A 22552-nucleotide genomic window follows, 5' to 3' on the forward strand; every position below is an offset into this window, starting at 1 on the left:
TGGTGCTGGACAAAAGCAGTGTACTATATGAAGAATAGGGTGCCATTTGGGAAAGGCCCTACATGTTTGTCATTTGACAACCGTTGAGACATCATATCATTTTAACGTGTCCTTCACCTCTCCTCGATCTTCTCAAAACCTTTTTTTTTGCCTCCTTTTAATTCCTGGCCAATCCTGCTCCGCCTGCCAACGTTGGTTTACCTCTCTCCTTCATCCCCCTCTTCTCTCTGGACAGACTATTATTATCATCATATTTGTTTTTTGCTTCATTCTTTACTCTATCGCTGTTTCTCTGTTTCTCTCTCCCTCTCTCTCTCTTTCTCTGTCTTTCTCGCTCCTCACTCAATTCATTTTTTGTTATTTTGTCTGTCTGTCCGTCCGTCCGTCCGTCCGTTTGTCCGTCCGTGCCTAGCAAGCCAACACTATATAGAGAGAGAGAACACCACCAACACTATAGAGAGAGAGCTAGCTAGCTGTGGCACATCTGAATGAAAGGATTGAAGGAGGAGTGTTGGAAGACTGTGAGGAGAGGTGGTGGGCGAGAACAGAAACCGAGGAGGAAGAGACTTAGAAACAGCTTCGCCTGGCATCCAGCCTTCCTTTCTTCCTCACAACCAACCACCATGCCACTTCCTCTTCCTCCTTTCTCTTTTCTCCGTCACAACATAATAAAGTGGAAGGATACGTTGGAGAAGAGAGAGCGTCTGCTTTGTTCTGTTCTGCTCTATTCTGCTTGGCTCAATGCGCGACTCTTCCCTTTCTCTGACTGAGGCTCGGACTGACTGACTGTCCTCCTCCTCCTCCTCTGGCTCTCCGTCCGTCTTTCTGTCCGCCTGCCATGTCTGCCCTGAAGAGGAACAAGCGTTCCTCAGAGTCCATCTCTGACATGCTGCATCTGGTAAGCCTACTCTCTAAAATATCTAGCTACATCTACTTCCTCTACTCACATCTTTGGTTTTCTTCACTGTTTGTCGTCTACTTTGTCAGTTTGTTGGTTCATGCCTTCAACTTTTATTTACTTATCTGTCAGATGCCGTATAGTACTCTGTGTGAGACTGTTGTCGCTCACTAACTGAAGGTCACCTGGTCTTTTCCTAGTTTTGTATTTATTTTATTTATTTCACCTTTATTTAACCAGGTAGGCTAGCTGAGAACAAGTTCTCATTTACAACTGCGACCTGGCCAAGATAAAGCAAAGAAGTTCAACAGGTACAACAACACAGAGTTACACATGGAGTAAAACAAACATACAGTCAGTAATACAGTAGAAAAATACGTCTATATACAATATGAGCAAATGAGGTGAGATAAGGGAGGTAAAGGCAAAAAAAAAAGGCCATGGTGGCGAAGTAAATACAATATAGCAAGTCAAACACTGGAATGGTAGTTTTGCAGCGGAGGAATGTAAAAAATAGAGATAATGGAGTGAAAAAGGAGCAAAACATAACAATAAATACAGTAGGGGAAGAGGTAGTTGTTTGGGCTAAATTATAGATGGGCTATGTACAGGTGCAGTAATCTGTGAGCTGCTCTGACAGCTGGTGCTTAAAGCTAGTGAGGGAGATAAGTGTTTCCAGTTTCAGAGATTTTTGTAGTTCGTTCCAGTCATTGGCAGCAGAGAACTGGAAGGAGAGGCGGCCAAAGGAATAATTGGTTTTGCGGGTGACCAGAGAGTTACACAGTGGGGCAAAAAAGTATTTAGTCAGCCACCAATTGTGCAAGTTCTCCCACTTAAAAAGATGAGAGAGGCCTGTAATATTCATCATAGGTACACTTCAACTATGACAGACAAAATGAGAAAAACAAATCCAGAAAATCACGTTGTGGGATTTTTAATGAATTTATTTGCAAATTATGGTGGAAAATAAGTATTTGGTCAATAACAAAAGATGTTATCTCAATACTTTGTTATACACCCTTTGTTGGCAATGACAGAGGTCAAGCTTTTTCTGTAAGTCTTCACAAGGTTTTCACACACTGTTGCTGGTATTTTGGCCCATTCCTCCATGCAGATCTCCTCTAGAGCAGTGATGTTTTGGGGCTGTTGCTGGGCAACACAGACTTTCAACTCCCTCCAAAGATTTTCTATGGGGTTGAGATCTGGAGACTGGCTAGGCCACTCCAGGACCTTGAAATACTTCTTACAAAGCCACTCCTTCGTTGCCCGGGCGGTGTGTTTGGGATCATTGTCATGCTGAAAGATCCAGCCACGTTTCATCTTCAATGCCCTTGCTGATGGAAGGAGGTTTTCACTCAAAATCTCACGATACATGGTCGTCCTGGTCCCTTTGCAGAAAAACAGCCCCAAAGCATGATGTTTCCACCCCCATGCTTCACAGTAGGTATGGTGTTCTTTGGATGCAACTCAGCATTCTTTGTCCTCCAAACACGACGAGTTGAGTTTTTACCAAAAAGTTATATTTTGGTTTCATCTGACATTCTCCCAATCTTCTTCTGGATCATCCAAATGCTTTCTAGCAAACTTCAGACGGGCTTGGACATGTACTGGCTTAAGAAGGGGGACACGTCTGGCACTGCAGGATTTGAGTCTTTGGCGGCGTAGTGTGTTACTGATGGTAGGCTTTGTTACTTTGGTCCCAGCTCTCTGCAGGTCATTCACTAGGTCCCCCCCGTGTGGTTCTGGGATTTTTGCTCACCATTCTTGTGATAATTTTGACCCCATGGGGTGAGATCTTGCGTGGAGCCCCAGATCGAGGGAGATTATCAGTGGTCTTGTATATCTTCCATTTCCTAATAATTGCTCCCACAGTTGATTTCTTCAAACCAAGCTGCTTACCTATTGCAGATTCAGTCTTCCCAGCCTGGTGCAGGTCTACAATTTTGTTTCTGGTGTCCTTTGACAGCTCTTTGGTCTTGGCCATAGTGGAGTTTGGAGTGTGACTGTTTGAGGTTGTGGACAGGTGTCTTTTATACTGATAACAAGTTCAAACAGGTGCCATTAATACAGGTAACGAGTGGAGGACAGAGGAGCCTCTTAAAGAAGAAGTTACAGGTCTGTGAGAGCCAGAAATCCTGCTTGTTTGTAGGTGACCAAATACTTATTTTCACCATAATTTGCAAATAAATTAATTAAAAATCCTACAATGTGATTTTCTGGATTTTTTTTTTCATTTTGTCTGGTTAAGATGGGAGAGAAACACTCTATTCTACATCCTTCTCTTTCCTCTTCCTGTGACGTAGGACATTCAAGGAAACGTTGTTTTAGAAATACACATTTCAGTCCTCGTGGGAAATTCTTGAATCTTGACTATTCTCAGCTCAGTGGTTGCTTTTGTTTTGGGCTGTTGTGGCTCGGGGCAAGGTTTACTAATTTAGCTAGAAGTTCCTCACTGAGGAATGTATGTCCTTAAAGAAGGAAGTTGGAAGAGGAAGCGTTGAAAAAATATAATTAATACATGGGAGGACATCCATTTTAATAACCAAACTCTCCCATGAAGGGTAGCCTAACATACAGGACCACATCTTTTACCCAATGTTGTATTAAAAATGATCCTTAATCGTAAAATTTAAACTGGGTTCAATTTTAATGCCCAGGTATGTAAAATCCCTAGTTTTGATAGATATAGATGGTCATGTGACTAGTTTAGAGGAACTAAGAATGGTTGAATGTGGCAGACATTGGTGTAGAAAAACCAGTGGCTATGCAGTTCATTAGACAGTCGTTGTTGATTTTAAAGGGACCATCAGTAATCTATAGCATGTTAGATTGGGACCTGGATCACTTGATCTCACTACTCGGCAGAAGACGAGTAGATCACATTAGCATGGCATCATTATAGTTATTTACATCAGAGTGCTCCTCTGTGTCTGTCTCGGTGTCGTTCTCGCTCTCGCACTCTCTTTTCAGTGTTTTTTTCCCCTGTCTCTCTTCTTCACTGGTAAATTAGGCCCTGCAAAAGACTAGTGTCCCGTCCAGGGGGTGTCCTGGTACATCAAGCTGTCTCCCTACGGAAACAGGAGATAGACTAGTGTCCTGTCCAGGGGGTGTACTGTACATCAGAAACAGGAGATAGACTAGCATCCTGTCCAGGGGGTGTACTGTACATCAAGCTGTCTCACTACAACAACACGAGATAAGACTAGTGTCCTGTCCAGGGGGTGTACTGGTACATCAAAGCTGCCTCACACCACAGAAACCGGAGAGAGGCTTCTGCCATTCTGGGCCGTTCTGCCTCGGGAAAAGGCGATTTATTAAGTTTGACATCAGAGGGCTCTTTCCCTGTCTCTCTCTTCTTCACTGGTAAATTAGTAATGTCAGGGATGAAACTCTGATGAATGCAGCGTAGCTGTGGAAACTCTGGTATCTGGTGTCATAGCCACAGTGGGGTACAGCTCTTCTGTTCCCTACGTTTCTATGTGTCTTAGCCAGCCAGCCAGCACCTCGTCTTACTCTGCCAGCCAGCACCTCGTCTTACTCTGCCAGCCAGCACCTTGTCTTACTCTGCCAGCCAGCACGTTGTCTTACTCTGCCAGCCAGCACCTTGTCTTACTCTGCCAGCCAGCACCTTGTCTTACTCTGCTAGCCAGCACCTCGTCTTACTCTGCCAGCCAGCACCTCGTCTTACTCTGCCAGCCAGCACCTCGTCTTACTCTGCTAGCCAGCACCTCGTCTTACTCTGCCAGCCAGCACCTCGTCTTACTCTGCCAGCCAGCACCTCGTCTTACTCTGCCAGCCAGCACCTCGTCTTACTCAGCCAGCCAGCACCTCGTCTTACTCTGCCAGCCAGCACCTTGTCTTACTCTGCCAGCCAGCACGTTGTCTTACTCTGCCAGCCAGCACCTTGTCTTACTCTGCCAGCCAGCACCTTGTCTTACTCTGCTAGCCAGCACCTCGTCTTACTCTGCCAGCCAGCACCTCGTCTTACTCTGCCAGCCAGCACCTTGTCTTACTCTGCTAGCCAGCACCTCGTCTTACTCTGCCAGCCAGCACCTCGTCTTACTCTGCCAGCCAGCACCTCGTCTTACTCTGCCGGCGGGCACCTCGTCTTACTCTGCCGGCCAGCACCTCGTCTTACTCTGCCGGCCAGCACCTCGTCTTACTCTGCCGGCCAGCACCTTGTCTGCCGGCCAGCACCTCGTCTTACTCTGCCGGCCAGCACCTCGTCTTACTCTGCCGGCCAGCACCTTGTCTTACTCTGCCGGCCAGCACCTCGTCTTACTCTGCCGGCCAGCTCCTCGCCTACTCAGGTTTTGTGTTTTCGCTTCTCTAAAAATGAGACATTTCATCCACATCTGAACACAAACAGACCTCACTGCTTACAGGCAATAGGTGATAGAAGACCTGTATTCTGATGTGACGTTCTATCTCCGCGTGTGTGTGTGTGTGTATGTGTGTGCGTGTGTGTGTGTAGGATGGCCAGAGTTTGGTCTATTGGGATCTTTCGAGCTCATCTTCAAGCACTTCTCAGTGTGTTGTTGTGCACTATGTCACTGCTGCCGGAAGACATGATGCTTCTCTTTCTGTAACCCAGAAAGGTTTCGAGAGGTGCCTGCTGGGTTATTATCCTTCTCCTCTTCAGCATTAGACAGGTCAGAGGTTACTATCAATCTCCTCTTCAGCGTTAGACAGGTCAGAGGTTACTATCAATCTCCTCTTCAGCGTTAGACAGGTCAGAGGTTATTATCAATCTCCTCTTCAGCTGTTCTTCATTATGTTCTCTGGTAAAACAGCTCTCCTGCATGCATCCCAAACGGCACCCTATTCCCTACATAGTGCACTACTTTTGACCAGGGCTAGCACCCTATTCCCTACATAGTGCACTACTTTTGACCAGGGCTAGCACCCTATTCCCTACATAGTGCACTACTTTTGACCAGGGCACTGAATAGGAAATAGGGTGCTGTTTGGGACACAGCCATAGTGTACAAACGCTCTTCTAGTATCAGTCATCGGTCTGGTCTTTCAGCACACTGTGTCATGGACACCACATAACACTCGGGCCTTTTGTGTTAACTTTGAGATGGGTCTAACAAAATGGTTTTGCTAGACCCGAAAGATGCTTTCAATCTCTAATTATTTTTAGATCGGTTGTCTTGTGCATTTAATTAGACGTGTGCTTCCTCAGGCGTGTTGCCAAATTAATCACACCACATGTCTAATTATTTAAGTCTAAAGTCTATTCCTGGAAAACAGCACAGTACGCCAGCCAGCACCGGTGTCAGTACCGGTGCCCCCTCTTTCACTCAAGTCTATAGACTTTTTAGCCGACAACGTCACCACAAGAACGATGTGCTTCAATGGGGCAAAGAAGGCTGTGTGTTGTGATTCTGGATGGCCAGATATCTTAGCAACAATGTGGAGAATCTTAGGTGACTCATTTCAGTGCGCCACCTCATGCGTGCGATAACGCTCGCGGTAGCCGATGTGAACAAAACCTTTAAACAGGTCAACATTCGTAAAGCCGCTGGGCCAGACGAATTACCAGGACGTGTACTCAAAGCATGCGTGGACCAACTGTCAAGTGTCTTCACTGACATTTTCAATCTCTCCCTGACCAAGTCTGTAATACCTACATGTTTCAAGCAGACCAACATAGTCCCCGTGCCCAAGGAAGCGAAGGTAACCTGCCTAAATGACTACCGACCCGTAGCACTGATGTCGGTAGCCATGAAGTGCTTTTAAAGGCTGGTCATGACTCACATCAGCATCCTCCCAGAAACCCTAGACCCACTCCAATTCACATACCGCCCCAACAGATCCACAGATGACGCAACCTAAATCGCACTCCACACTGCCCTTTCCCACCTGGACAAAAGGAACACCTATGTGAGAATGCTGTTCATTGAATACAGCTCAGCGTTCAACACCATAGCGCCCACGAAGCTCATCACTAAACTAAGGACTCTGGGACTAAACACCTCCCTCTGCAACTGGATCCTGGACTTCCTGACGGGCCGCCCCCAGGTGGTAAGAGTAGGCAACAACACGTCTGCCACGCTGATCCTCAACACTGGGGCCCCTCAGGGGTGTGTACTTAGTCCCTTCCTGTACTCTCTGTTCACCCACGACTGCGTGGCAAAACACGCCTACAACACCATCATTAACTTTGCTGATGACACAGCAGTGGTAGACTTGATTACCGACAACGATGAGACAGCCTATAGGGAGGAGGTCAGAGACCTGTCCGTGTGTTGCCAGGGCAACAACCTCTCCCTCAATGTGAGCAAGACAAAGGAGCTGATCGTGGACTACAGGAAAAGGCGGGACGAACAGACCCCCATTAACATCAACGGGACTGTAGTGGAGCAGGTTAAGAGTTTCTTGGTGTCCACATCACCAACAAACTATCATGGTCCTTGGTGTCCACATCATCAACAAACTATCATGATCATTGGTGTCCACATCACCAACAAACTATCATGGTCCTTGGTGTCCACATCACCAACAAACTAACATGGTCCTTGGTGTCCACATCACCAACAAACTATCATGGTCCTTGGTGTCCACATCACCAACAAACTATCATGGTCCTTGGTGTCCACATCACCAACAAACTAACATGGTCCTTGGTGTCCACATCACCAACAAACTATCATGGTCCTTGGTGTCCACATCACCAACAAACTATCATGGTCCTTGGTGTCCACATCACCAACAAACTATCATGGTCCTTGGTGTCCACATCACCAACTAACTAACATGGTCCTTGGTGTCCACATCACCAACAAACTATCATGGTCCTTGGTGTCCACATCACCAACAAACTATCATGGTCCTTGGTGTCTACATCACCAACAGACTATCATGGTCCTTGGTGTCCACATCACCAACAAACTAACATGGTCCTTGGTGTCCACATCACCAACAAACTATCATGGTCCTTGGTGTCCACATCACCAACGAACTAACATGGTCCTTGGTGTCCACATCACCAACGAACTATCATGGTCCAAACATACCAAGACAGTCGTGAAGAGGGCACGACAACACCTTTTCCCCCTCAGGAGACTGAAAAGATTTAACATAGGTCCCCAGATCCTCAACAAGTTCTACAGCTGTACCATCGAGAGCATCGTGACCGGTTGCATCACCGCCTGGTATGGCAACTGCTCAGCATCTGACCGTAAGGCGCTACAGAGGGTAGTGCTTACGACCCAGTGCATCACTGGGGACAAGCTTCCTGCCATCCAGGTCCTGTATACTAGGCGGTGTCAGAGGAAAGCCCATAAAATTGTCATAGACTCCAGTCATCCAAGTTAGAGAATGTTTTCTCTGCGACCGCACGGCAAGCGGTACCGGAGCGCCAAGTCTAGGTCCAAAAGGCTCCTCAACAGCTTCTACCCCCCAAGCCATTAGACTGCTGAACAATTCATAAAATCGCCACTGGACAATTTACATTGACCCCCCCCCCCCTCCCCCTTTTGTACACTGCTGCTACTCGCTGTTTATTATCTATACATAGTCACTTCACCCCCACCTACATGTACAAATTACCTCAACTAGCCTGTACCCCAGCACACAGACTCTGTACCGGTACCGTGTGTATATAGCCTCCACATTGACTCTGTACCGGTACCCCCTGTATATAGCCTCCACACTGACTCTGTACCGGTACCCCCTGTATATAGCCTCCACACTGACTCTGTACCGGTACCCCCTGTATATAGCCTCCACATTGACTCTGTACCTGTACCCCCTGTATATAGCCTCCACACTGACTCTGTACCGGTACCCCCTGTATATAGCCTCCACATTGACTCTGTACCGGTACCCCCTGTATATAACCTCCACATTGACTCTGTACCGGTACCCCCTGTATATAGCCTCCACATTGACTCTGTACCGGTACCCCCTGTATATAGCCTCCACATTGACTCTGTACCGGTACCCCCTGTATATAACCTCCACATTGACTCTGTACCGGTACCCCCTGTATATAGCCTCCACATTGACTCTGTACCGGTACCCCCTGTATATAGCCTCCACATTGACTCTGTACCGGTACCCCCTGTATATAGCCTCCACATTAACTCGGTACTGGTACCCCCTGTATATAGCCTCCACATTGACTCTGTACCGGTACCCCCTGTATATAACCTCCACACTGACTCTGTACTGGTACCCCCTGTATATAGCCTCCACACGGACTCTGTACCGGTACCCCCTGTATATAGCCTCCACATTGACTCTGTACCGGTGCCCCCTGTATATAACCTCCACACTGACTCTGTACCGGTACCCCCTGTATATAACCTCCACACTGACTCGGTACTGGTACCCCCTGTATATAGCTTCCACACTGACTCGGTACTGGTACCCCCTGTATATAGCCTCCACATTGACTCTGTACCGGTACCCCCTGTATATAGCCTCCACATTGACTCTGTACCGGTACCCCCTGTATATAACCTCCACACTGACTCTGTACTGGTACCCCCTGTATATAACCTCCACACTGACTCTGTACCGGTACCCCCTGTATATAACCTCCACACTGACTCTGTACTGGTACCCCCTGTATATAACCTCCACACTGACTCGGTACTGGTACCCCCTGTATATAGCCTCAACACTGACTCTGTACCGGTACCCCCTGTATATAGTCTCCACATTGACTCTGTACCGGTACCCCCTGTATATAGCCTCCACACTGACTCTGTACCGGTACCCCCTGTAAATAGCCTCCACACTGACTCTGTACCGGTACCCCCTGTATATAGCCTCCACACTGACTCTGTACCGGTACCCCCTGTATATAACCTCCACACTGACTCTGTACTGTAACACCCTCTATATAACCTCCACACTGACTCGGTACTGGTACCCCCTGTATATAACCTCCACACTGACTCGGTACTGGTACCCCCTGTATATAGCCTCCACATTGACTCTGTACCGGTACCCCCTGTATATAACCTCCACACTGACTCTGTACTGGTACCCCCTGTATATAACCTCCACATTGACTCTGTACCAGTATCCCCTGTATATAGCCTCCACATTGACTCTGTACCGGTACCCCCTGTATATAGCCTCCACACTGACTCTGTACCGGTACCCCCTGTATATAGCCTCCACATTGACTCTGTACCTGTACCCCCTGTATATAGCCTCCACACTGACTCTGTACCGGTACCCCCTGTATATAGCCTCCACATTGACTCTGTACCTGTACCCCCTGTATATAGCCTCCACACTGACTCTGTACCGGTACCCCCTGTATATAGCCTCCACATTGACTCTGTACCGGTACCCCCTGTATATAACCTCCACATTGACTCTGTACCGGTACCCCCTGTATATAGCCTCCACATTGACTCTGTACCGGTACCCCCTGTATATAACCTCCACACTGACTCTGTACTGGTACCCCCTGTATATAACCTCCACACTGACTCTGTACCGGTACCCCTTGTATATAACCTCCACACTGACTCTGTACTGGTACCCCCTGTATATAACCTCCACACTGACTCGGTACTGGTACCCCCTGTATATAGCCTCAACACTGACTCTGTACCGGTACCCCCTGTATATAGTCTCCACATTGACTCTGTACCGGTACCCCCTGTATATAGCCTCCACACTGACTCTGTACCGGTACCCCCTGTAAATAGCCTCCACACTGACTCTGTACCGGTACCCCCTGTATATAGCCTCCACACTGACTCTGTACCGGTACCCCCTGTATATAACCTCCACACTGACTCTGTACTGTAACACCCTCTATATAACCTCCACACTGACTCGGTACTGGTACCCCCTGTATATAACCTCCACACTGACTCGGTACTGGTACCCCCTGTATATAGCCTCCACACTGACTCTGTACTGGTACCCCCTGTATATAACCTCCACACGGACTCTGTACCGGTACCCCCTGTATATAGCCTCCACACTGACTCGGTACCGGTACCCCCTGTATATAGCCTCCACACTGACTCTGTACTGTAACACCCTCTATATAACCTCCACACTGACTCGGTACTGGTACCCCCTGTATATAACCTCCACATTGACTCGGTACCGGTACCCCCTGTATATAGCCTCCACACTGACTCTGTACTGTAACACCCTCTATATAACCTCCACACTGACTCGGTACTGGTACCCCCTGTATATAACCTCCACATTGACTCGGTACCGGTACCCCCTGTATATAGCCTCCACACTGACTCTGTACTGTAACACCCTCTATATAACATCCACACTGACTCTCTACCGGTACCCCCTGTATATAGCCTCCACACTGACTCTGTACCGGTACCCCCTGTATATAGCCTCCACATTGACTCTGTACCTGTACCCCCTGTATATAGCCTCCACACTGACTCTGTACCGGTACCCCCTGTATATAGCCTCCACATTGACTCTGTACCGGTACCCCCTGTATATAACCTCCACATTGACTCTGTACCGGTACCCCCTGTATATAGCCTCCACATTGACTCTGTACCGGTACCCCCTGTATATAGCCTCCACATTGACTCTGTACCGGTACCCCCTGTATATAACCTCCACATTGACTCTGTACCGGTACCCCCTGTATATAGCCTCCACATTGACTCTGTACCGGTACCCCCTGTATATAGCCTCCACATTGACTCTGTACCGGTACCCCCTGTATATAGCCTCCACATTAACTCGGTACTGGTACCCCCTGTATATAGCCTCCACATTGACTCTGTACCGGTACCCCCTGTATATAACCTCCACACTGACTCTGTACTGGTACCCCCTGTATATAGCCTCCACACGGACTCTGTACCGGTACCCCCTGTATATAGCCTCCACATTGACTCTGTACCGGTGCCCCCTGTATATAACCTCCACACTGACTCTGTACCGGTACCCCCTGTATATAACCTCCACACTGACTCGGTACTGGTACCCCCTGTATATAGCTTCCACACTGACTCGGTACTGGTACCCCCTGTATATAGCCTCCACATTGACTCTGTACCGGTACCCCCTGTATATAGCCTCCACATTGACTCTGTACCGGTACCCCCTGTATATAACCTCCACACTGACTCTGTACTGGTACCCCCTGTATATAACCTCCACACTGACTCTGTACCGGTACCCCCTGTATATAACCTCCACACTGACTCTGTACTGGTACCCCCTGTATATAACCTCCACACTGACTCGGTACTGGTACCCCCTGTATATAGCCTCAACACTGGCTCTGTACCGGTACCCCCTGTATATAGTCTCCACATTGACTCTGTACCGGTACCCCCTGTATATAGCCTCCACACTGACTCTGTACCGGTACCCCCTGTAAATAGCCTCCACACTGACTCTGTACCGGTACCCCCTGTATATAGCCTCCACACTGACTCTGTACCGGTACCCCCTGTATATAACCTCCACACTGACTCTGTACTGTAACACCCTCTATATAACCTCCACACTGACTCGGTACTGGTACCCCCTGTATATAACCTCCACACTGACTCGGTACTGGTACCCCCTGTATATAGCCTCCACATTGACTCTGTACCGGTACCCCCTGTATATAACCTCCACACTGACTCTGTACTGGTACCCCCTGTATATAACCTCCACATTGACTCTGTACCAGTATCCCCTGTATATAGCCTCCACATTGACTCTGTACCGGTACCCCCTGTATATAGCCTCCACACTGACTCTGTACCGGTACCCCCTGTATATAGCCTCCACATTGACTCTGTACCTGTACCCCCTGTATATAGCCTCCACACTGACTCTGTACCGGTACCCCCTGTATATAGCCTCCACATTGACTCTGTACCTGTACCCCCTGTATATAGCCTCCACACTGACTCTGTACCGGTACCCCCTGTATATAGCCTCCACATTGACTCTGTACCGGTACCCCCTGTATATAACCTCCACATTGACTCTGTACCGGTACCCCCTGTATATAGCCTCCACATTGACTCTGTACCGGTACCCCCTGTATATAACCTCCACACTGACTCTGTACTGGTACCCCCTGTATATAACCTCCACACTGACTCTGTACCGGTACCCCTTGTATATAACCTCCACACTGACTCTGTACTGGTACCCCCTGTATATAACCTCCACACTGACTCGGTACTGGTACCCCCTGTATATAGCCTCAACACTGACTCTGTACCGGTACCCCCTGTATATAGTCTCCACATTGACTCTGTACCGGTACCCCCTGTATATAGCCTCCACACTGACTCTGTACCGGTACCCCCTGTAAATAGCCTCCACACTGACTCTGTACCGGTACCCCCTGTATATAGCCTCCACACTGACTCTGTACCGGTACCCCCTGTATATAACCTCCACACTGACTCTGTACTGTAACACCCTCTATATAACCTCCACACTGACTCGGTACTGGTACCCCCTGTATATAACCTCCACACTGACTCGGTACTGGTACCCCCTGTATATAGCCTCCACATTGACTCTGTACCGGTACCCCCTGTATATAATCTCCACACTGACTCTGTACTGGTACCCCCTGTATATAGTCTCCACACTGACTCTGTACCGGTACCCCCTGTATATAGCCTCCACACTGACTCTGTACCGGTACCCCCTGTAAATAGCCTCCACACTGACTCTGTACCGGTACCCCCTGTATATAGCCTCCACACTGACTCTGTACCGGTACCCCCTGTATATAACCTCCACACTGACTCTGTACTGTAACACCCTCTATATAACCTCCACACTGACTCGGTACTGGTACCCCCTGTATATAACCTCCACACTGACTCGGTACTGGTACCCCCTGTATATAGCCTCCACATTGACTCTGTACCGGTACCCCCTGTATATAATCTCCACACTGACTCTGTACTGGTACCCCCTGTATATAACCTCCACACGGACTCTGTACCGGTACCCCCTGTATATAGCCTCCACACTGACTCGGTACCGGTACCCCCTGTATATAGCCTCCACACTGACTCTGTACTGTAACACCCTCTATATAACCTCCACACTGACTCGGTACTGGTACCCCCTGTATATAACCTCCACATTGACTCGGTACCGGTACCCCCTGTATATAGCCTCCACACTGACTCTGTACTGTAACACCCTCTATATAACCTCCACACTGACTCGGTACTGGTACCCCCTGTATATAACCTCCACATTGACTCGGTACCGGTACCCCCTGTATATAGCCTCCACACTGACTCTGTACTGTAACACCCTCTATATAACCTCCACACTGACTCTCTACCGGTACCCCCTGTATATAGCCTCCACACTGACTCTGTACCGGTACCCCCTGTATATAGCCTCCACATTGACTCTGTACCTGTACCCCCTGTATATAGCCTCCACACTGACTCTGTACCGGTACCCCCTGTATATAGCCTCCACATTGACTCTGTACCGGTACCCCCTGTATATAACCTCCACATTGACTCTGTACCGGTACCCCCTGTATATAGCCTCCACATTGACTCTGTACCGGTACCCCCTGTATATAGCCTCCACATTGACTCTGTACCGGTACCCCCTGTATATAACCTCCACATTGACTCTGTACCGGTACCCCCTGTATATAGCCTCCACATTGACTCTGTACCGGTACCCCCTGTATATAGCCTCCACATTGACTCTGTACCGGTACCCCCTGTATATAGCCTCCACATTAACTCGGTACTGGTACCCCCTGTATATAGCCTCCACATTGACTCTGTACCGGTACCCCCTGTATATAACCTCCACACTGACTCTGTACTGGTACCCCCTGTATATAGCCTCCACACGGACTCTGTACCGGTACCCCCTGTATATAGCCTCCACATTGACTCTGTACCGGTGCCCCCTGTATATAACCTCCACACTGACTCTGTACCGGTACCCCCTGTATATAACCTCCACACTGACTCGGTACTGGTACCCCCTGTATATAGCTTCCACACTGACTCGGTACTGGTACCCCCTGTATATAGCCTCCACATTGACTCTGTACCGGTACCCCCTGTATATAGCCTCCACATTGACTCTGTACCGGTACCCCCTGTATATAACCTCCACACTGACTCTGTACTGGTACCCCCTGTATATAACCTCCACACTGACTCTGTACCGGTACCCCCTGTATATAACCTCCACACTGACTCTGTACTGGTACCCCCTGTATATAACCTCCACACTGACTCGGTACTGGTACCCCCTGTATATAGCCTCAACACTGACTCTGTACCGGTACCCCCTGTATATAGTCTCCACATTGACTCTGTACCGGTACCCCCTGTATATAGCCTCCACACTGACTCTGTACCGGTACCCCCTGTAAATAGCCTCCACACTGACTCTGTACCGGTACCCCCTGTATATAGCCTCCACACTGACTCTGTACCGGTACCCCCTGTATATAACCTCCACACTGACTCTGTACTGTAACACCCTCTATATAACCTCCACACTGACTCGGTACTGGTACCCCCTGTATATAACCTCCACACTGACTCGGTACTGGTACCCCCTGTATATAGCCTCCACATTGACTCTGTACCGGTACCCCCTGTATATAACCTCCACACTGACTCTGTACTGGTACCCCCTGTATATAACCTCCACATTGACTCTGTACCAGTATCCCCTGTATATAGCCTCCACATTGACTCTGTACCGGTACCCCCTGTATATAGCCTCCACACTGACTCTGTACCGGTACCCCCTGTATATAGCCTCCACATTGACTCTGTACCTGTACCCCCTGTATATAGCCTCCACACTGACTCTGTACCGGTACCCCCTGTATATAGCCTCCACATTGACTCTGTACCTGTACCCCCTGTATATAGCCTCCACACTGACTCTGTACCGGTACCCCCTGTATATAGCCTCCACATTGACTCTGTACCGGTACCCCCTGTATATAACCTCCACATTGACTCTGTACCGGTACCCCCTGTATATAGCCTCCACATTGACTCTGTACCGGTACCCCCTGTATATAACCTCCACACTGACTCTGTACTGGTACCCCCTGTATATAACCTCCACACTGACTCTGTACCGGTACCCCTTGTATATAACCTCCACACTGACTCTGTACTGGTACCCCCTGTATATAGCCTCAACACTGACTCTGTACCGGTACCCCCTGTATATAGTCTCCACATTGACTCTGTACCGGTACCCCCTGTATATAGCCTCCACACTGACTCTGTACCGGTACCCCCTGTAAATAGCCTCCACACTGACTCTGTACCGGTACCCCCTGTATATAGCCTCCACACTGACTCTGTACCGGTACCCCCTGTATATAACCTCCACACTGACTCTGTACTGTAACACCCTCTATATAACCTCCACACTGACTCGGTACTGGTACCCCCTGTATATAACCTCCACACTGACTCGGTACTGGTACCCCCTGTATATAGCCTCCACATTGACTCTGTACCGGTACCCCCTGTATATAATCTCCACACTGACTCTGTACTGGTACCCCCTGTATATAACCTCCACACGGACTCTGTACCGGTACCCCCTGTATATAGCCTCCACACTGACTCGGTACCGGTACCCCCTGTATATAGCCTCCACACTGACTCTGTACTGTAACACCCTCTATATAACCTCCACACTGACTCGGTACTGGTACCCCCTGTATATAACCTCCACATTGACTCGGTACCGGTACCCCCTGTATATAGCCTCCACACTGACTCTGTACTGTAACACCCTCTATATAACCTCCACACTGACTCGGTACTGGTACCCCCTGTATATAACCTCCACATTGACTCGGTACCGGTACCCCCTGTATATAGCCTCCACACTGACTCTGTACTGTAACACCCTCTATATAACCTCCACACTGACTCTCTACCGGTACCCCCTGTATATAGCCTCCACACTGACTCTGTACTGTAACACCCTCTATATAACCTCCACACTGACTCTGTACCGGTACCCCCTGTATATAGCCTCCACACTGACTCTGTACTGTAACACCCTCTATATAACCTCCACACTGACTCTGTACCGGTACCCCCTGTATATAGCCTCCACATTGACTCTGTACTGGTACCCCCTTTATATAGCCTCCACATTGACTCTGTACCGGTACCCCCTGTATATAGCCTCCACACTGACTCTGTACTGTAACACCCTCTATATAACCTCCACATTGACTCTGTACCGGTACCCCCTGTATATAGCCTCCACATTGACTCTGTACCGGTACCCCCTGTATATAGCCTCCACATTGACTCTGTACCGGTACCCCCTGTATATAGCCTCCACATTGACTCTGTACCGGTACCCCCTGTATATAACCTCCACACTGACTCGGTACCAGTACCCCCTGTATATAGCCTCCACATTGACTCTGTACCGGTACCCCCTGTATATAACCTCCACACTGACTCGGTACCAGTACCCCCTGTATATAGCCTCCACATTGACTCTGTACCGGTACCCCCTGTATATAACCTCCACACTGACTCGGTACCAGTACCCCCTGTATATAGCCTCCACATTGACTCTGTACCGGTACCCCCTGTATATAACCTCCACACTGACTCTGTACTGGTACCCTCTGTATATAGCCTCCACATTGACTCTGTACCGGTACACCCTGCATATAGCCTCCACATTGACTCTGTACCGTACCCCCTGTATATAGCCTCCACACTGACTCTGTACCGGTACCCCCTGTATATAGCCTCCACATTGACTCTGTACCGGTACCCCCTGTATATAGCCTCCACACTGACTCTGTACCGGTACCCCCTGTATATAGCCTCCACATTGACTCTGTACCGGTACCCCCTGTATTTAGCCTCCACATTGACTCTGTACTGGTACCCCCTGTATACAGCCTCCACATTGACTCTGTACCGGTACCCCCTGTATATAGCCTCCACACTGACTCCGTACTGGTACCCCCTGTATATAACCTCCACACTGACTCGGTACTGGTACTCCCTGTATATAACCTACACACTGACTCGGTACTGGTGCCCCCTGTATATAACCTCCACACTGACTCTGTACCGGTACCCCCTGTATATAACCTCCACACTGACTCTGTACCGGTACCCCCTGTATATAACCTCCACACTGACTCTGTACCGGTACCCACTGTATATAACCTCCACACTGACTCGGTACTGGTACACCCTGTATATAACCTCCACACTGACTCTGTACCGGTACCCCCTGTATATAACCTCCACACTGACTCTGTACCGGTACCCCCTGTATATAACCTCCACACTGACTCGGTACTGGTACACCCTGTATATAACCTCCACACTGACTCTGTACCGTAACACCTTGTATATAACCTCCACATTGACTCTGTACCGGTACCCCCTGTATATAACCTCCACACTGACTCGGTACTGGTACACCCTGTATATAACCTCCACACTGACTCTGTACCGGTACCCCCTGTATATAACCTCCACACTGACTCGGTACCGGTACCCCCTGTATATAACCTCCACACTGACTCTGTACCGGTACCCCCTGTATATAACCTCCACACTGACTCTGTACCAGTACCCCCTGTATATAACCTCCACACTGACTCTGTACCGGTACCCCCTGTATATAACCTCCACACTGACTCGGTACTGGTACACCCTGTATATAACCTCCACATTGACTCTGTACCGTAACACCCTCTATTTAACCTCGTTATTCTTAGTGTTACTTTTTATTTTAGTCTACTTGGTAAATATTTTCTTCTTCTTGAACTGCCCTGTTGGTTTAGGGGGTTGTACGTAAAGCATTTCACGGTAAAGTCTATACTGTTGGTTTAGGGGGTTGTACGTAAAGCATTTCACGGTAAAGTCTATACTGTTGGTTTAGGGGGTTGTACGTAAAGCATTTCACGGTAAAGTCTATACTGTTGGTTAAGGGGGTTGTACGTAAAGCATTTCACGGTAAAGTCTATACTGTTGGTTAAGGGGGTTGTACGTAAAGCATTTCACGGTAAAGTCTATACTGTTGGTTTAGGGGGTTGTACGTAAAGCATTTCACGGTAAAGTCTATACTGTTGGTTAAGGGGGTTGTACGTAAAGCATTTCACGGTAAAGTCTATACTGTTGGTTTAGGGGGTTGTACGTAAAGCATTTCACGGTAAAGTCTATACTGTTGGTTAAGGGGGTTGTACGTAAAGCATTTCACGGTAAAGTCTATACTGTTGGTTTAGGGGGTTGTACGTAAAGCATTTCACGGTAAAGTCTATACTGTTGGTTAAGGGGGTTGTACGTAAAGCATTTCACGGTAAAGTCTATACTGTTGGTTTAGGGGGTTGTACGTAAAGCATTTCACGGTAAAGTCTATACTGTTGGTTAAGGGGGTTGTACGTAAAGCATTTCACGGTAAAGTCTATACTGTTGGTTTAGGGGGTTGTACGTAAAGCATTTCACGGTAAAGTCTATACTGTTGGTTAAGGGGGTTGTACGTAAAGCATTTCACGGTAAAGTCTATACTGTTGGTTTAGGGGGTTGTACGTAAAGCATTTCACGGTAAAGTCTATACTGTTGGTTTAGGGGGTTGTACGTAAAGCATTTCACGGTAAAGTCTATACTGTTGGTTTAGGGGGTTGTACGTAAAGCATTTCACGGTAAAGTCTATACTGTTGGTTTAGGGGGTTGTACGTAAAGCATTTCACGGTAAAGTCTATACTGTTGGTTTAGGGGCTTGTACGTAAAGCATTTCACGGTAAAGTCTATACTGTTGTATTCGGTGCATGTGACAAATTAAGTTTGATTTGATTCGAAGTGGTAGGGCCACACAATATCACAGAACGGGACCGCCGAGTGCTGAAGCGTGTAAAAATGGTCTGTCCTCGATTGCAACACTCACTACCGAGTTCCAAACTGCCTCTGGAAGCTACGTCAGCACAAGAACTGTTCGTCGGGAGCTTCATGAAATGGGTTTTCGTGGCCGAGCAGCCGAACACAAGCCTAAGATCACCATGCGCAATGCCAGGCGTCGGCTGGAGTGGTGTCAAGCTCAGCGCCATTGGACTCTGGAATAGTGGAAACACGTTCTCTGGAGTGATGAATCACGCTTCACCATCTGGCAGTCCGACGGACGAATCTGGGTTTGGCGGATGCCAGGAGAACGCTACCTGCCCGAATGCATAGCGCCAACTTTAACGTTTGGTGGAGGAGGAATAATGGTTTGGGGCTGTTTTTTCATGGTTCATGCTAGGCCCCTATGTTCCAGTGAAGGGAAATCTTAATGCAACAGTCCCCGCAGTAATGTTCCAACATCTAGTGGAAAGCCTTCCCAGAAGAGTGGAGGCTGTTATAGCAGCAATGTTCCAACATCTAGTGGAAAGCCTTCCCAGAAGAGTGGAGGCTGTTATAGCAGTAATGTTCCAACATCTAGTGGAAAGCCTTCCCAGAAGAGTGGAGGCTGTTATAGCAGCAAAGAGGGGGAACCAATTAATGTTAATGCCCATGATTTTGAAGGAGATGTCCGAGCAGGTGTCCATATACTTTTGGTCATGTGGTCTATTTTAAATGGGAAATAGGATTGACTGTGCAGGGCATTCATGTTTGTACATAGACATTAATGATATGTACCCATTGATTATTGAAGAATATAACTTTTATAAATGCCTCATGGGCTTAGTTCAACTGTCGTACCCCATCAGAACCCAAAATATAATCTTGTTTTTATATTGATTTAGGAATAGTTGGCAACAATCGAAGTCAACCCCGTCTGTTTTGCCCCATGGTTGCGCACGCCTCGGTTTTGTTGCCAAACAACCCACCCATCTGTTTCTGCACTTCATTTTTATAGGCCAACAATGCAGATTAACACTGCTGGTCTCCTAGGCAACATGGTCTCCTAGGCAACATGGTCTCCTAGGTAACATGCTGTATGTATTGTTTTGGTTTTGATTTTCTGGGAAGAGATCAATGCAATCAGGAAAACACAAGGAGAGATCAATATCATCAGGAAAACACAAGGAGAGATCAATATCATCAGGAAAACACAAGGAGAGATCAATATCATCAGGAAAACACAAGGAGAGATCAATATCATCAGGAAAACACAAGGAGAGAGAGATCAATATTATCAAGAAAACACAAGGAGAGAGAGAGATCAATATCATCAGGAAAACACAAGGGGGGAAGAGAGATCAATATCATCAGGAAAACACAAGGAGAAAGAGAGAGATCAATATCATCAGGAAAACACAAGGAGAAAGAGAGAGATCAATATCATCAGGAAAACACAAGGGGGGGGAAGAGATCAATATCATCAGGAAAACACAAGGAGAGTGAGAGATCAATATCATCAGTAAAACACATTGAGAGAGAGAGATCAATATCATCAGGAAAACACAAGGAGAGAGAGAGAGATCAATATCATCAGGAAAACACAAGGAGAAAGAGAGAGATCAATATCATCAGGAAAACACAAGGAGAAAGAGAGAGATCAATATCATCAGGAAAACACAAGGAGAGAGAGAGATCAATATCATCAGGAAAACACAAGGAGAAAGAGAGAGATCAATATCATCAGGAAAACACAAGGAGAAAGAGAGAGATCAATATCATCAGGAAAACACAAGGAGAGAGAGAGAGAGAGAGACTTATGACAGGCCAAAAATAGACGAATGAGTGCAAATTATTTTTTTTAAAGCTCCCTTTCCATCTCTCCATCCTGCCTCTCCTGTCCTCGCTCCATCTCTCCATCCTGCCTCTCCTGTCCTCGCTCCATCTCTCCATCCTGCCTCTCCCCGCTGCGTAGTCACTAATTGCCAGACGGCCTCAGAGTTGGAGGAACTGAAGGAAACCTGTACGTACTTACTTTCCTCCCTCCTGCCTCCCTCGAAGAGACTGATCAGGAGGTAGAAACAGACATAAGTGGGTGAGAGAGAGAGAGAGAGCGGAAGGACGTGGCTGATGTAAACAGATTCTTCTGTCCTCTTTATTCATCTGTTCTTCTGATCCCTCCCTCCATCGCCTGCAGGACTGAGGTACAAAGTAGTCTTACTCATTTTCTCTCTTCCCCTCTCTCTCTCCATCACTCTCTCTCTCTCTCCATCACTCTCTCTCTCTCTCCATCACTCTCTGTCTCTCTCTATCTTGCCCTCTCTCTCTCCATCACTCTCTCATTCACTCTCTCTCCATCCCTCTCTCTGTCCTCTCCATCCCTCTCTCTCTCTCTCCTCTCCATCCCTCTCATCTCTCTCCTCTCCATCTCTCTCTCTCCTCTCCATCCCCCTCTCTCTCTCTCTCTCTCTCTCTCTCCTCTCCATCTCTCTCCTCTTCATCTCTACCTCATTCTCTCTCCTCTCCATCTCTCTCCTCTCCATCTCTACCTCATTATCTCTCCTCCATCCCTCTCTCCTCTCCATCCTTCTCTCTCCTCTCCATCTCTACCTCATTCTCTCTCCTCTCAATCCCTCTCTCTCTCTCCTCTCCATCTCTCTCCTCTCCATCTCTACCTCATTATCTCTCCTCCATCCCTCTCTCCTCTCCATCCTTCTCTCTCCTCTCCATCTCTACCTCATTCTCTCTCCTCTCAATCCCTCTCTCTCTCTCCTCTCCATCTCTCTCCTCTCCATCTCTACCTCATTATCTCTCCTCCATCCCTCTCTCC

The 22552-nt window shown here is 48.0% G+C and overlaps 1 protein-coding gene across 5 annotated transcripts in view; it reads left to right on the top strand.

Annotated features, from left to right (window-relative positions):
* The window catches only part of LOC110508084 (rho guanine nucleotide exchange factor TIAM1), a 217684-nt gene that overhangs the window by 171483 nt on the left and 23649 nt on the right, over positions 1–22552 (top strand). The gene's annotated exons all lie outside the window — the stretch shown is intronic.

Source organism: Oncorhynchus mykiss, chromosome 27 (assembly GCF_057628025.1).
Source record: "Oncorhynchus mykiss isolate SJ-2025 chromosome 27, ASM5762802v1, whole genome shotgun sequence".
In the NCBI taxonomy this organism is placed as follows: Eukaryota; Metazoa; Chordata; class Actinopteri; order Salmoniformes; family Salmonidae; genus Oncorhynchus; species Oncorhynchus mykiss.